Source organism: Muscardinus avellanarius, assembly GCF_963383645.1.
Source record: "Muscardinus avellanarius genome assembly, chromosome: 6".
Lineage (NCBI taxonomy): Eukaryota > Metazoa > Chordata > Mammalia > Rodentia > Gliridae > Muscardinus > Muscardinus avellanarius.
The window spans coordinates 6,343,517-6,359,699 of record NC_137791.1 but is presented as its reverse complement, the minus strand read 5'-3'; positions in this window follow the sequence as shown (position 1 = coordinate 6,359,699).

The window sequence follows — 16,183 nt, the reverse complement described above, 5'->3', positions numbered from 1 at the left end:
ATAGCAAGTTTTAAGAACACTCCATACCATGGAAAATATTTTTCATACAATGAAAAAAATTCTCAATATTTTGAGAGAGAAAAATATTAAGAAAAAACTGTTTACAAAATACATAAACTAATAATGATGGGTTGAAGAATATCATCCTCTAGCTTGCATTCTATGGCTATTCTTATCACACAATCTGAGGCTGCAGAAGAAAATCTTCTGTCTTTAATCCAAAAGAGAAAACTTGATCACGGGTTGGTAGATAGTCTAGGGTGTGGTCAGCTTGCAATAAAGACTCACATTTGATACCAATTTAATAAATCGATAAGAAATTAAAAGAAGAAAAGAGGTTATTTCAGATGTAATTAGTTGTGATTAGACTATACTGTAGTAAGGTGGTCCCTTAATTCATTATGACTGGTGTCCTTACCAGATGCCAGCAAGTGGGGACATTGCCTCACAATTACAGAAGCAGAGGTTACGAAGACACAGCTATAAACTAGAGAAGGCTGGGGGCTGGCCCCGCTTCAGAAGCCAGGAGAAGACAAGGAAGGGTGAGATGCGGTGTCTCCGAGGGAGTGTGGCCCTGCTGACACTTTGATTTTGAACTTCTAGTTTTTATATCTGTGCCAATACATTTGTGCATTTTCCAGACATCACAGTTGATGGTATTTTATGACAGCCATCCTCAGGAATGAACACATCTACTCACCTAGTACAAACTTAGCCTGTCCCAAAATCAACCACCTCCCACTTCCCAGGGGTCAAAGGGCCTCAGGCATAATTTTGAGGGATGTCAATCAGGGAAATGCATACTTACTCATATTCCCTGTGCACTGGAGTCTGCAGATAAGCCATCCATCAAATTATAAGCGTCTTAATGAAGCCATGTTTTTTCCCTGCTTAATTTTAATTTTTATTTTTAATGCTTTTATCGGTGCATCATAATCACACATGGTAATGTTGTTCAAAATAATCACACACACACACACACACACACACACACGCACGCACACACACACGCACGCACACACACACAGTACAAGGTTTTAAATCTCCAGTCTAAATAAGATCTACTACTTACGGGAAGAGGTCTACTGTTTTTAATATATCACTACATTTTGCCATGGATTTGAGGCTTCCAGAATAGTTTATTTTTAATCTAAGGAAGTTTATACATTTTCAAAGTAATGCTACCTTGCCACCAAAATAAAACAGAAAAAAAATTTATTTGGCCTGCAGTAAAATCAGGTAGAACCCACTATATATGTATATATTTGGATATGGGGTTAAGAAGAGTACATATGTTGTAAATCTTATATAAATTGAATTAAAGGGTTCACCCAAAAGCTTAATTTTTATTTAATTTTCCAAAGACACAAAAGAAAAGTATAGCCTTATAATTATTGAGTTTGGTTTCAAAGAAGACCTACAAATCTACCAACAGAGTCCCTCAATGGTATCTCACTGTCTGATTTGGGGTACCTGAGGCATTGATTTCAATTACATAAGAGGCTCAGGTGGCTCAGGAATTTGGATCCCCCCAAGGAGTTACAATATAGAGAGAATCATGCTACGGAGAGAGCAAAGCCAGTGTCTCTGATTTAATCATACGGGATCGCTGAGCGGTGTTCAGATCATGCAAACACCCGTGATCACCTTCAACTCAGCTGCTCACCCCCATGAACAAACCCGACAGTGTTTTTCCAACTTTTGACCCTGTCTTAAGTTATAAAATGTCCTTACATCACGACTCAATGGAAATGGACTCTGCACATAATTTATATGAAGATATATAATTGACAACATTTTCAAAGAGAAACACTTGTCCTTATTGCTTGGAATACGGTCTGCTGTTGTATATTCCATACTTTTATTTTTTTGTATTTTTTGGTTTTGGCTTTGGTTTTTATATTGTTGATCTTGACCCATTAAACTGATTCCTCAGTAGTTGAAATGGGACATGGTCAACATCAACCCGTAAACATAAAGTCTGTCAGCAACCCAAGTCCTCTCTTCCACAGTTGTTGTTGAAGGTCCCCTGGTCCCCAACTCTTTCCTCCTCTCTTTCCAGCTCATTTCTTCAAGAGAAGCAGCTTCTACAATACTTCACTGACCAGGTGTATAACCTATCAATCCTAAAATGTTTGCTTCAGTCCATTCCTTTACATACCCTCCACTACATAAACTGCCTGGTCCTTCATTATGATCATGTCCATGGACACTCTTTACTATTTTCTCCCTCTTTCTGCATCATAGCATCCTCGTAAAAAAGAAAAACTCAGTCCTGGTTGAATCAAACTGTGTCCTAGGCACATATACCTGCAGGTGCATAAAGATAGAGAAGAACACCCAGCCTTGCTGCTAATCTCAAACTCACCAAACTCAACTCCAGGTGGCCCCTGGTACTGCCCTGTGCATCTCACCCATGCTCAAGAAGGAAGGACCATTTGCTCTGGTGACTCCCATTCATGTCTCCAGCCCACGTCTCTTTCTTGAACTCCAGATTTGTATGAATTACTGGCTGTTTGACAACCTCTCCAGCCTAGCTGGGGTCTCAACCTTAATGCAGCCAAATCCATGCTCCTAGCACCACCCTACTGCACACCTGCCTCTCCCGCGGTCTCCCTTCTCTCGGGAGACACGGCTTCACTTTTACGGTTGCTTTCTACTGGTTTCTTTCAAGCAACAGCAAAAGTTGGAGGTCCACAGGAATCCCTGTGTGGCTTCTTCCCAGAGTTGAGTTTCTGTCCTCTGTCCTCCTCTCCTGTGGATCCCACACGTACCCACCCAGCACCAGACACACCGGCCTCTCTACATTCCAGGCACACTCCGACCTCAGAGCCTTGGCCCTACAGTTCCTCTACCTGGTTTCTTTTCTCATGATTCCTCTTCTTAAATCTTAACTCTAGTGTGAACTTCTCAGTGGGGCTCTCTCTGTTCATAGAAAACTACAACCTGCCTCCAGTGCAGCACTACATGTTCCATTCTTGCCTTATTTTTTCCTTAACACGTATCACTCTATAGCCTGCTATCTAATTTATTTACTTATCTAGACTATACTGAACTAAAGTATCTGCTCCAGTCACACAGGGCACCTGGGATTTAAAGGTGAAACTAAACATTCCAGTAGTAGAGATTGGGATTGTTAAGTCTATTTGATATAACCTAAGTGGCCAACACAAATAGTATTGCCTGTTCTCTTTTGTGCTGTTAAGTACAGATCAGCAACCTTTTTCCTAATAATTATATTGTCCCTAACTTAGTTGGGAAAAAATTCTCCTACAGAAGGAAAGAAAGAAAGAGAGGAGAGAGAGAGAGAGAGAGAGAGAGAGAGAGAGAGAGAGAGAGAGAGATATTCCTGGATCTTGGTACACTTCATAACTGGGATCTCATCCTATATTATATGTTTGGGAGATGTGACTCTTGCAGAAAAACTACTCAAGGATGGGAAACACAGTTTCTTTCCTGAGATTTCAAGCTGTGATTTAAACATGATCCTAAGATCTTTGTATCACTGATAGCAAAGGTTGAAAGCAGTAAGATTTTAAGCTAAAAGTAATCTTTGTTTTGCAAGAATCTTGATTGTATCTTTTAAATAGGCAATTCTTAGGCAAACCTACTCACCCTACAAAACCTTTTAATTATGCAAATTATAAAACAAGGAACCTATTCTGGACTGAAGATACCTATGGAGAGAATACTAACTTGAGTTAGCATGGAAGACAGTTTTTTAAAATATAATCGGTTTGCTTTGGGGACAAGAGGAATCACATCAGAGAATATGAGTGTGTTTTAGAAGACAGAGTTGGAGTGTTAAAAATTCCTCCCATATCTATGAGACAAAATCTATGACTGGGAATTTCATGGGTATCTTGGTAGGAGACTCAGAAGTCATTCTCTTTATGGACTGGTATTCATGGAGCATTCATGAAAACTTTTGCAAGACAAAAAAAAATAAGCTCTCAAAAGTTATCATTAGCTGGGTGTGGTGGCACACGCTTGTAATCCCAGCATTTGGGAGGCTGAGGTAGAAGGATTGCAGGTCACGGACAGCCTCAGCTACTACTTAGTGAGGCCCTTTGCAACTCACTGAGACCTTGTTTCAAAATAAAGAATAAAAAATAAAACTGGGGGTATAGCTCAGAGGTAGAGTGCCCCTGGGTTCCACCCCCAGTACCCCCCAAAAAATTTGTCATTAGTATCTCAGCATTGAGACAAGCAAAGCTGCCTTAGGGCTTAGGAGACCAAGCCAGCAGAGCTGCAGAGAACAGGGTTCTCTTCACCTTGAACCTTGGAGGACTGGAGCTCCAGGACCTTCCAAGGACAGGACCCTTGACAGTGTGAATACTCTGAGCAGAGTCTGAGATGGGACCTTTAAAGGCCCCACGGCCTGAGACAGAAGAACACAGTGGAGATACCCAGTTGGGGAATCCTGAAATAGTCTTGGATACTTTAGGGGGCAAGTTCCAGATAGGTGGAATGGGCAGGGGTTCAGAGATAGGTGATTTGGGGCCACATGTAAATTAGGCTACCTCGGCCTAGCAAAGTTTGGGTGCATATACATGAGGCAACTTGAGAATATTTTTAAAGAAATATCATAAGTTTAAACCAATTTGATAAATCTAGGGCCCAGTGTAGGCTGGGGAATCAGCTAATTTTCTCCTGGTCTTGCCCACTAGAAAAGATATGCCTGGCATGGTGGTGTACAACTATAATCCCAGTACTTGGGAGGCCAAGACAGGTTTGAAGCCAGTCTCAGGAATTTAATGAGACTCTGTTTTGAAATTAAAAAAATTAAAAAGAAGGGCTGGGGTTGTCCCTCAGACGTAGAATGCTTTAAATTCAATCCTCAGTACCAAACAAAACAAAACAAAATTCAAACGGGGAAAGTATATATTTCTTCTAAGAATTCTAAGGAGTAAAGAGGCTCCGTCCACACAACCTCCACAGACTTCTGACAGTAAGACAGTAAGCGCCCAGATCTCTTCAGACTGAAATCTAGAAAAGTCTCAAACTTGGAGAACCACCTTGAAATGAAACTAAACACACTTTTGGTAGTATAAAAAGAATTAGCTGGGGTTATCAAAAATGAAAGACCCCAAACCCAAGATGACAACATTATAGTCTCCCTGGTATCATCACCTTATATGTTGGGTCATAACTAACATGGTGTTATCATCCTAACACCAAAAAAGAAATAAAAGAAGTACTGCGAAACCCCATGGAACATTTTTAAACAACTTAGGCTTATTTACAGTTAGTCAAGTTACAGCAAATTCTGTATAATTTAGTTACGATTTTCATATAACAAAAAAGTACATTTCCACGTGCAGTTTGGTATTCATTTCTTTTCTCTTTAAAAATAAAAAGGTTTTTTTAATATTTTTATTTAATATTTTCCATCTGGAGCCTTAGATTCTGCCCTCAACTGTATAATTCATGATGCAGCTCTCAGACAGCTGTTATTAACAATGCTGATCCACCTGCAAGCCACCTATTTTAACCCATCATTCGTGCTGAGTAGGGATTCACATCCATTGTTCTTGGAAGTCTATGCAGTGCACAGGGTTTTTAAATATGAGCACCCTCTGAATTTTGGTGCCTTTGCCCTCGGTCACAACCCTGCCCTTGAAATTTGTTTCATCAACATTTGAACTAAAGTTTCATCGAACGAGATTGAGGAGAGGCAACACTTACGGAGCCCTGTGGGAAATAAAGAAAGGATAAACCTAAGTAACAGCGCGGACAGATTCCTGAGATCGCCAGCTACTCGCCAACATCCACTTAGTTTCAGCTTGTCTCTAGCTTTTCTATAAACATATAGAGCTATCCGTGGTGGAAAGGTCAGTGTCGCACCGTACATGCGCTAGTAAGCAAGAGCTCAACAAGTGAGCATCATCAATTTGCCCAAAAACTTTCCCAGTAAGTTGAAGGGGAAAAAAATCTCCGATATTTCAAAGTACAGTGTAAATTCTCTCTCTCTGTCTCTGTCTGTCTCTCTCCCTCTCTCTTTTCCTGTGTGTGTGTGTGTGTGTGCAGTGTGTGTGTGTCTGTCTGTCTGTCTCTCTCACATATTCTTATTAGTTATATAATGTAGTAGAGATGCAATCCAGGTCTTACTTTTTATACCAGGAAGGTCTCTCTAGCAACTTTCTTTTCTTTTCTATACCCAGCTGGTACTCCACAACAATATCAAAGAGAGTCTTCACAGATCGACCCCCGGTAAATTTTAAACTGTACAAAGTACCCCTAGACACTTTCAGTGTCTGAATGCCACAACAGGACAGCCCCAGATGGAGTGTGGGGGCAGAAGAAAAGAAAAGAAAGAGTACACACAGCAGGAAGGGCTTGGCTGGAAAGCCGGCGATGGCGGTCAATGTAGAGAAAGGGCAGAGAGTGACAGAGCGGCCCATCGATGGCTCCCAGAGAGAGGGGAAAGACCAGGTGCCTCCGGGCTCTCTAAAGGCCCAGCAGCCCTCCAATCATTTCATTATTGTGCTTCTCAAAACAGGAAGTCCTCCATGCTATCCCAGGCTATCATTTCCACTCTGTTAGTGGGGGATACATCAAGAAGAATGACCCGCTTTCGGTGGGAGGGTAACTGCTTCCCATTTCTTTCAGCACAGATCACAGAGAGGAGAAGAGAAGGGTCTCTTCCCGCCTGCTGGGCCTCAAATGATGCTCAGTTTACTTTCCTGTGGAGTCGGCTTGCAGAAAAATAAATCATGTGGCGACCCTCAAAACAACCCTAAAAGGGTGTGGGGAGACTGAATAGTGGATCGGTTCAGTGGGAGAGAGAGAAAGGCCTCCTAGTCCCCAGTTACAAAGCAGCAAAAGAGAAGCATGGTCCCTGCCACACGCCTGGGTGCTGGCTTTCTTTTGCACAGTGAATTCTGTGTTCACATCTATTGTTGCAAATGTTTCAGGGCCACTGGTAGCTGAAGAGTCCGGTCTCTGACACGGCTGGAGAGCAGATTGTTGAGGACTCGGGGGGCACCTTCCCTGAGGAGCAAGCTCTTTTTTCTCAACACCCCAGTTGTCTCACCATCGCTGAAAGCAAAGAATGCAAAGCTGTGGCATGATAGGCTGTGATTAAACCTTGGCTGAACTTTCCCCGCAAAACAAGGTATCACATAATGTACCCACAAAATCAGGAGTATTTTGGGAAAGCACTCATTCACTTATTCAACCAAGAAAAGGTTTCTAGATCTAATTGTTACCTGCGGTGCACACCATACAAAGGTTGCTGGCTACAAGACACAGTTGTATAAATAGCATGACAAACAGCTGCAGATTTCAATTACCCCATGATCATCAGTGTATAGAAGAAAGAGGCAATTTTGTGGAGGAGAAACCACAGGGAATACATTGGACTGACAACTGCCTGGAATTCAATTTGTTGAAGTGATACTGAAATATGGGGGAGAAGTCGCGGTGTGCTGATTAAGCTTCAAGCTGCCACATCCCTGATACTGTCTCCTGGACCTGGATGCTCCGTTATCACCATAGCAACGCAATCATCAGAGCAATCCTGAAAACAGGCGACACCAGAGACTGTTCATTTACATTTGTGATAAATGCTGGAAAAGTCGGGTACATTAATAAACCAGGACTCTCACAGAACCTGACACCCTAGAAAAATTGCCAAGAGCAGAAAATAGTGGTTTTCTATACCTTTAGTTATTCGACACACATAAACAAACATGTGAGAAAGATTTATGAATGACAGAGTCAAATGTTTGTCCAAGAAGAAATGAACACAGAAAGTCTTTTTTTACTGTAACCCTGGTGATATTTACATTGGCACAGAGCATCTATTAGGGATAAAATAATATGCTTTGAGTTATTTGAGGGGAGGAAAATGCACACACACACACACACACACACTTAAGATCACTTAACATTGAGTGTTTGTTTCTTGTGTCACATAGGTGTGAACAAAATCTTTGCACAAGTGAAGTTTCACCACATTAATTGTATTTATTGTGCTTGAATGAATGACAAACTGGACCTATTAATGAGAGTCAGTGTACACATTTCTTATTCTCAAAATGTCCATCTCTGTTTCCTTAACGTTATAACCAATGACTACCAAAAAAAAGTGAAATATAAAAGGCAATTATTTCTGGAGGCTTATTTTTATTAAGTAAATTTACTTCCCTGGTAGAAAGTATGTCACAGAAATATTAGTATCTGCCTTGGAAAATATTCTCTTTTTCTGCAAATGTATCAGACAGACAAGGAAAAAAATCAGCTAAATTTTAAAATCTTTGCTTTTTCGGATATGTCAAGTGGTGTTTGCCACCTAAAGTCTGAGACGTTTGGTATTTCCCAGGCAAGTCGAGCCACTGTCCTTTGTATTTATGGCAGGCCTCCTTCCTCTTTGCTCTCTGTCCAGAGGCTGCGTGTTATCCCCAGCAATGAGACAATCTCTCCTCAGGTCTACGTGGTACTTCCAGCTTGCAGTAAGAAAAGTTTATTCATAAGTAATATATTTTAAAAAAACACTTCTTTTTCAAAATAGTTTGTTCACTGGAGTTCAAACAAAGTTCATTCTTAGCAGGATACTATAATAAAATTCTCTAGAAGCAAAAATGTGCAATGCACTGCTACTTTATCTGCATTCTATTTAAAAGGCTGTTATATTGTGTTACTATAATACAAAAAAAAAGCAGTCGTTTTCATTCCAGAGGAAATCCAGAGTCAAGGAGAAGTTACAAAACCGCCAGGGCCTCCCTTTGCCTTTCTTGAACAGACTTCCCAGTCTGTGCACCCAGTGAACACACATGCATGCAGGCCCATATGTATCTTCTATTATTTTGTCCATTTTTCAAGTCCTCCAAATGCCCCTGTGTTCTCTGGAAAGCACCGAGGAACAGAGCAGAACACAAAGGGCTTGTAACAAGGTAAGCTTGAGTTAAAATCCCAGTTTCTAGATTCCTAACACTGGGCAACTCAGTTACTTGATGTCACAACTATAATTTCCTATGTGCAAAACAGCAATCACAGGTCTTCCACAGACATAAAGATTAATGTGATGATGTCACCCACCAGTGTCTGCCTCATGTGGGCACCCAGTCAGTCAAGGTGAGTTTCTTTAAGGTGAGTCTCTTTCCTCAAAAATCAACCCCTTATGCTCCTCCATTCACCAAGTGGTCCTCAGAGCTCCACCCTCCCCTCTTCTTCATGAAACCTCTCCTGGTGCAAATGAGTCAACCACAGCACAACTCCCAAAACCTTAAACAAACCAGAGCCTTCGATGGCACCATATTGAGTTCCCCTTACACTGCTTCTAAGGTTTCTGGCCACTCTCACCTCACCTGTCTCCCTTAGCATTTCCTTGTTCCTGTCATCTGTTCCCTCCCCTCAGAGTATCCGGGGCCTTTTCCCTTCAGCAAGACAAAGAAGATTGGAAAGCCTTCCAGGAAAGCAGCGTCCAAGGTGGGAAAGTTAAAAAAAGCCTTAAGGCATTGCTTGGAGACGCTTGGTAGATTTGTGAAAGCAAATTACAGCAGAAATAATGTCAGAGTCTCAGAGAGACTGAGTGCTTGCCTGTGCTCTGACAATCGTAGAGCACAAAGCAAGACACATCAGGAAATGTGGGTTACAAATGTCTAGGCAGAAGCTGTTCACAGAATAATCTTCACCGGCACTAGACAGAGGCTTTGCCTTCTCAGGATGGGTGGGAGAGTCAGAGGGGATGAAACAAGCCCAGAGCCAACCATCCTCTTCCAACCTGCTGCTCTTTCACTTCTGCAAGTGGAACGTTTCACTCTCTCATGTTAAGTACGCACCAGCACCACAGTACAGAGAGCCTTAGTGCCTATGCTAATTAGCCATGGCAGCCTGGGTCCCATAAAGCCTTTAGACCTCTGTGCCCAAGGGTAGTAATTTTGGGCCACAGATTCCCTTAGCAGTCTGGTGAAGCCTGTGAACCCTTTCTCAAAAGAATATGCCCAATCATATGAGGTGGTGCACACCTTTAATCCCAATACTTAGAAGGCTCAGATAGGAAGATCACAGGATCAAGGTCAGGCTTAGCAGCTTGGTTAAACACTCAGAAACTCAGTAAAACCCTGTTTCAAAATAAAAAGGGGTGGGGTATAGCTCAGAGGTAGAATGCCTCTGGGTTCAGTCCCCAGAATGAAAAGAAAAGAAAGCATGAAGAGAAGAGAAGAGAAGAGAAGAGAAGAGAAGAGAAGAGAAGAGGCCTAAATTTAAAGATAAAATAACCAGATTATAAAAAATCATTTACACTAAAATTCAACCAATCAAATATTCTAAAAACTGCAACATGGTAACATCAATGCTTCTTTATAAGTCTACTCAACAAAATGATCTACTGGTAATTCTAATGAATAGTATCAATTTGAACTGAAGATACTTTAAGATATCTGTTACCATAGTACATATCTGTGAAAAATTACAGGTACTGCTATAACACTGGATTTGTGGCCTTCACTCCTCTTTCGAGGAAGCACAGATTTCAGTCAGAGGTTAGCAAAAGTGAATTGTTTCCGTAGGGGAATTCTGCCAAACGTTTTTGCCCGCATCTGCTCGGGCTGCTATTGCAATATACATGGTCAAGGAATCCTATGCACAACAGAAATGTTTCTCACAGCTCTGAAGTTTACAAAGTCCAAGTCCAAGACCAAGACACTGGCAGGAAGGGCCCAGTTCCTGGTTTGCAGACAGGGAACTAGGGTTCCTGGAAACCCTTCTACCTCCAGACTACACTCCCAGACCAATTTTATGTTTTTATTTGGAAACAGGGTCTCTTAAGCCAGCGCGGCTGGCTTCGAACCTGCGCGATCCTCCTGTCTCCGCCTCCCAAGCGTGGGGATGACAAGCGTGCGCCACCACGCCCGGCACTTATTAATATAATTTGATAGTTTGGGCCACTAATTATACCTTGGCCCACCTTGAAGACCTGCCATTCTTCTTCCTCTAGACCTTGCCACGGCCTCTCAATCTTATTCATCTCTCAGTAGCCCCTTTTGACTCCAGTGTTCTGATTTGACTCTAATATTGACGATTCGTTTATTAAGTGGCGAATGTGGCTGTCTGAACACTAACTCAGACAACTCATGACTGTAGGTACTGGAAATGCATTCATTCATTCCACCAACATCAGTTGAGCGCTTTCAAGGTTATATGCACTCCTCTGAACATGGAGAATCCAGCAAAGAATGAAAGAAGCAGTCTTAGGAAGTCTACATTCAAAGATTAAGAACTCCTCTTTGAACATGTTGGGCAAGATCCCCATTCTGCTGAACCTCACATTTTCGTTAGACATAACAGACAATTAACCACTCAAGCGGCAAGCAGACACACTAGAAAATATCCACAGGTGGTAGTGTGACTGCGATTCATCACTAGTCTGGCTCCCCTGCATCACTTCCACACAAAGAGTAACCATTGCCCCTTCTTGGAGGTATTTTATTTTCTGCCACAATTGAGACAGACATATTCCTTAACTGCTCCCTCCGTTTTGGTTGTTACTAGGGTTTTTTGGGGGGGTTGTTTTGTTTGTTTTGATTTTTATTAACTTTCCCTCCCGGACTCCCAAACTTTGGTTTTCATTCTAGGGCTTTCTCCACTGTTTGTACCAATAGGGTCTGCTTCCTGACGGTCTCTTCCTTTTGGAGTTACTGCCCCTTCCTCTCATGCCTTCTGCTCATATCTTGCCTGAGCACCTCTGCTGGACTGTCTTCCTGTTACGCACCCATTTTCAGTGGCTTCTTGGGGAGAAGCCATCCATTTGTCCTCTGCTTCCTTGGTGCTTCTGTTCAACTGGCTTCCACATCTGCACCTCCAGGCCTGGCTCTTCATCCGTGCACAGCCGTAATCTGTCAGACATCTCGGTTCAAGTGACTCAGCTGCCCTTTGAACCCTGTACAGACAGATGGTCTTGGACCTGCCATGGTTCAACTTGTGATTTCTCAACTTTCTAAGGCACAAAATCAATACACTCTTAGCAGAAGGCATACTCTGAATGTGGAGTTTGTATCTCTTCTCAGGGTGGTTGTATGCACTGTGATAGCTTCTTGAAATGCTGGGCAATGGCAATGAGCCACGGTTCCCAGTCAGCCAGGCCCTCACAAGGGCAGACAACCAGCACTCCAGCGCATGCAGGGCTGCTCTGGGATGTTCCAGAGGTCATGTGCGTTGAATGCATTTCTTGCTTATCACGTTTTCACCTTATGATGGGTTTATTAGGATATCCCTCCATGGTAAATCAAGGAGCATCTGTAAAAACAAAAACCAAATGCTCTGCTGTTCCTACCATGTTCCTACCCACACTTCTCCCTCTTCATTAGATGCTGGGTTTCTTCTTTTTATTACCATACATTTAATGAGGGAGTAAAACATCTATATACCCCTTCTTTCTCTTGGATATTAATCTGAGCAGTTTTAGATTCCAAATTATATCTGGGCCACAATTTGTATTTGAGATGTCATAGCACTAATCAATCAATCAATTGATCTCTCTCTCTCTCTCTCTCTCTCTCTCTCTCAAGATGCTTTTTGTAATCCAGTCATGGTGGCGCACTCCTCTAATCCCAGTACTTGAGAAACTGATACAGGAAGATCACAGGTTCACCACCAACCTCAGCAACTTAGCAAGACCCTCCACAACTTATCAATACCCTGTTTCAAGATAAAATATAGAAGAGTGTTGGGAATACAGCTCAGAGAAAGAATGACCCTGGGTTCCATCCTCGGTACCATGAAAATAAATAAAATGGCTTTTGTGTCTCCAAAGCATTAGGCTGATCAGGATCTTGTATCTTGGATACACTAGCCATCATTTTTATCTTTTATTGTCATAAGTGCTATTTGGTAATCTGACCCTTTTTGTGTTCATATAGGATTAAAATTGGGAAACAAACCAGGCATGGTAGTATGCACCTGTAGTCCCAGTACTTGGTAGGCTGAGACAGGAGGATAGCAAGTTTAAGACTAGCCTCAGTAACTCAAACCCTCAACAACCTAGGGAGACCCCCATTTCCAAATAAAAAATGAAATAGGGTTGGGGGTATAGCTCAGGAGTAGAATACCTTGGGTTCCTGGGATTGATCCCCAGTAACACACACACACACACACACACACACACACACACACACACAAATACACAAACACTAAAGATTTAGATATAGATGGAGGAAAAGCCCCATATTTTCTGGGTCATGAGCATCATTGGCAGAGTGGTACTATATCTACCATTTGCTTCTATTTCTTGTGTATCTCTTCTTTAGGATCTCTTGAGAGAAAAGCAGCTATGGGCAGAGAAGTAAGACATTACTAGATTCCTTGGTTAGCTGCCAAGTATTATCACAATATTCTCATTCAAATTTCTAATAATATTCATACTTCAAGGCCCAATTCAAATTATTTTATTACAGTCATTAGTAGCACAAACACTACATGAAAAATGTCTTATGTATGAAGCTCAACTCCACTACTTACTACCTGTAAACTTAGTCAAGATACTTCTATGAGCCTCATCCAGGAAAATGGGGGATCTTTAGTGAAGATGTAAGAATCCATCTATAGAATTTAGCAGTCTTCCTGGCAGATAATAAGAATTCAATAAATCTTCATCAGGGGTTTGAGCCCTGGATACCAAGATCTGTCCCCTTCCTCACTATAATTATACTTCCAGTCTTTCTCATACCTACTTAATACATAAAACCCTGAATTTCTGGAATATTTGGTTAACTGCCATTTACAATTTTCTAATTTGTCATGTGTTAGCTTTGGTTTCAAGAAGTAAATTGAATATCCTCTTGAGGTAAAGAAAAAGCTATCCTCTCTTGTGATGCCAAGAGTGATCAGCATATCACCAGTAGACCTCAACATCATGAAATCGGCTCAAGCACCACCTATGAGCAAAATTCAAGGTTATTTTTTTAGTCACACTGTTAATATATTTTTTACTATAAGTCAAAAATATGTAGGCTGGCAGACAAATAGAAGCTCTCACCATTACTCAAACTTCCTGGGTCTGAGCAATTTTCACAGAGGCATAACTCAGCAGAGAATGGGCGCACCAACCCAGTAGTCACCGATCTGCTATATAGATAAAGCAAAAAGAAAAAGTGTTGCCGGGTGTGGTGGTGCACGCTTGTAATCCCCGTGCTTGGGAAGTGGAGACAGGAGGATCACGCAGGTTCGAAGCAAGCCTCGCTGGCTTAAGAGACCCTGTTTCCAAATAAAAATATAAAAATAGGTCTGGGAGTGTAGCCCAGAGGTAGAAGCGTTTCCAGGAACCCCAGTACCACCAAAAAAAAAAAAAAGTGTAAGATATCTAGTGACCATTATATTTATTAATTTTGTGGGAGGGGTGTTTGTTTTTTGGTACTGGAGATTGAACCCAAAAGTGCTCTACCTCTGTGCAATACCCCAGCCCTATTTTTTTTTTTGAAACAGGATCTCACTAAAGCAACTACACACTAACTAACCTTGACCCCATGATCCTCCTGTCTCAGCTTCCTAAATACTGAGATTACAGACAGGCACCGCCATACCCTGCTCTGAGGTGGTTTTGGAGGGAGATTACGCTGCTGCAGATTACAAAGAACAGAACCAACCCAAGATACAAATCCAAAAATAACTTGACTCATACTGAACACATGAGTCACGTGTCCTTTAAGGTTGAACCACAAATAGCAACAGAGAGCTTTGGACTCATTCTGTGGTGATTACTATAGAAAGTGGGACTGACCATTAGTACCTACACAATATCAAAATTATTGGTAATCAAAATTATTTTATTGCACATAGATTGGCATCCAGTAAAATATAATCGAAGTTTCACAAACTACTTTAGAAAATTTTGAAGCTGGGGTCTGCCTATAAGCACACACACACACACACACACACACACACTGTCATTTGGGAAGGAAAAACAAAGAGGGAAGGTGAAACATCATAATTTCTCATTCCTGTTTTTCTCTCTTTTGCCACTCACTTTGAATCAGAAAGCTACACCACTTTTTTCGGTGCGGTGTAGTCATACATCTTAATGGAGGACAAGACGGTAGAGGCACACGTGAACACATCACTCATTTAGCCCTTCCCCAATTCCTAGTGCATTCCCTCTCCCTCCCTCCTTCTCATTTTGACTTGTGATTGACATTGATATGTGTATGAATGTATATCATGCACATTAGGATGCAACATCACTTTTTTTTAAGAGATAACCTTCTCCAGCATCACCTGTTTCATTCCCTTCATGAGGCAGAATGAGCAAAGTCAGCCCTCATTTGCTTTACTATGGTCATGCTGCAACTGCAGGGCAAAAATAAATTTTTTAAAAATTGAATTCTCTGGTTTCAGAGAACACTGTGTTATTATTTTTAATGTTGCTATTTGGGTTATTTGTTTTTCCCTTCAGTCCTTAATCAAACTGTAATCTGGCCCAAGAGCCTACAGCAGAGTTGTCTGAAGAAAAATGGCCCAATGCACATGGGCGATGGGTGGAGCCCAGTGAGTAACTCCTCTCTCCTGTTCAACAGATCCTGAGCCCCAACCACAGTGCATCAGGCCTCGACTCCCTTCATGTGCTTTGGCAGCAAGGAGAAACAAGATGATTTCAGGTCGTGTACACAAATGCATCTGTCACAGAGCTGGGGAAGAACAGGAATGCCCGACGCCGCCCGCAGGAGACATCACCTAGCAAGAATTAAGATACGCTCATGCGGCCTCTGCAAATCAGAAAAGTTTCTACCAATGAGGGGAAGATTAAGAGGAGAGTCACAAATGTGAAGGGAGGAGAGGACGTTTGTAAAGACTATGGCCCACATCCTGTGGCCAGATAGTGGGTAAAGGAGACTGGGAATATTCATAAACACAGGAAAGTGGCATGCAAGAGGGAGAGAGGGGGCTTGCTGGGGGTGCCCGAAAGCAGAGTAACAGCCGTAATGAGATGAAATTGAGCAAAGGAAAACGTCGGCTGCACGTCAAGGAAGAGTTCTCCAACAGCGAAGCCTATTAGACTGCCAAATGGCCGCGCAAGGGAAGAGGCTTGAACTCCATTGTCTGGGTCATTTAGAACCAGAATGGACAAAAGCTCTCAAGGAAACACTGCAGGAAGCAAGCCTTCCCCGGCAGGGGAGAATCAAGATGACCTACCAGCTCCTGTTCCCTCTCTCTAATTTCTGTGATATATAGCATCGTAACATCACAT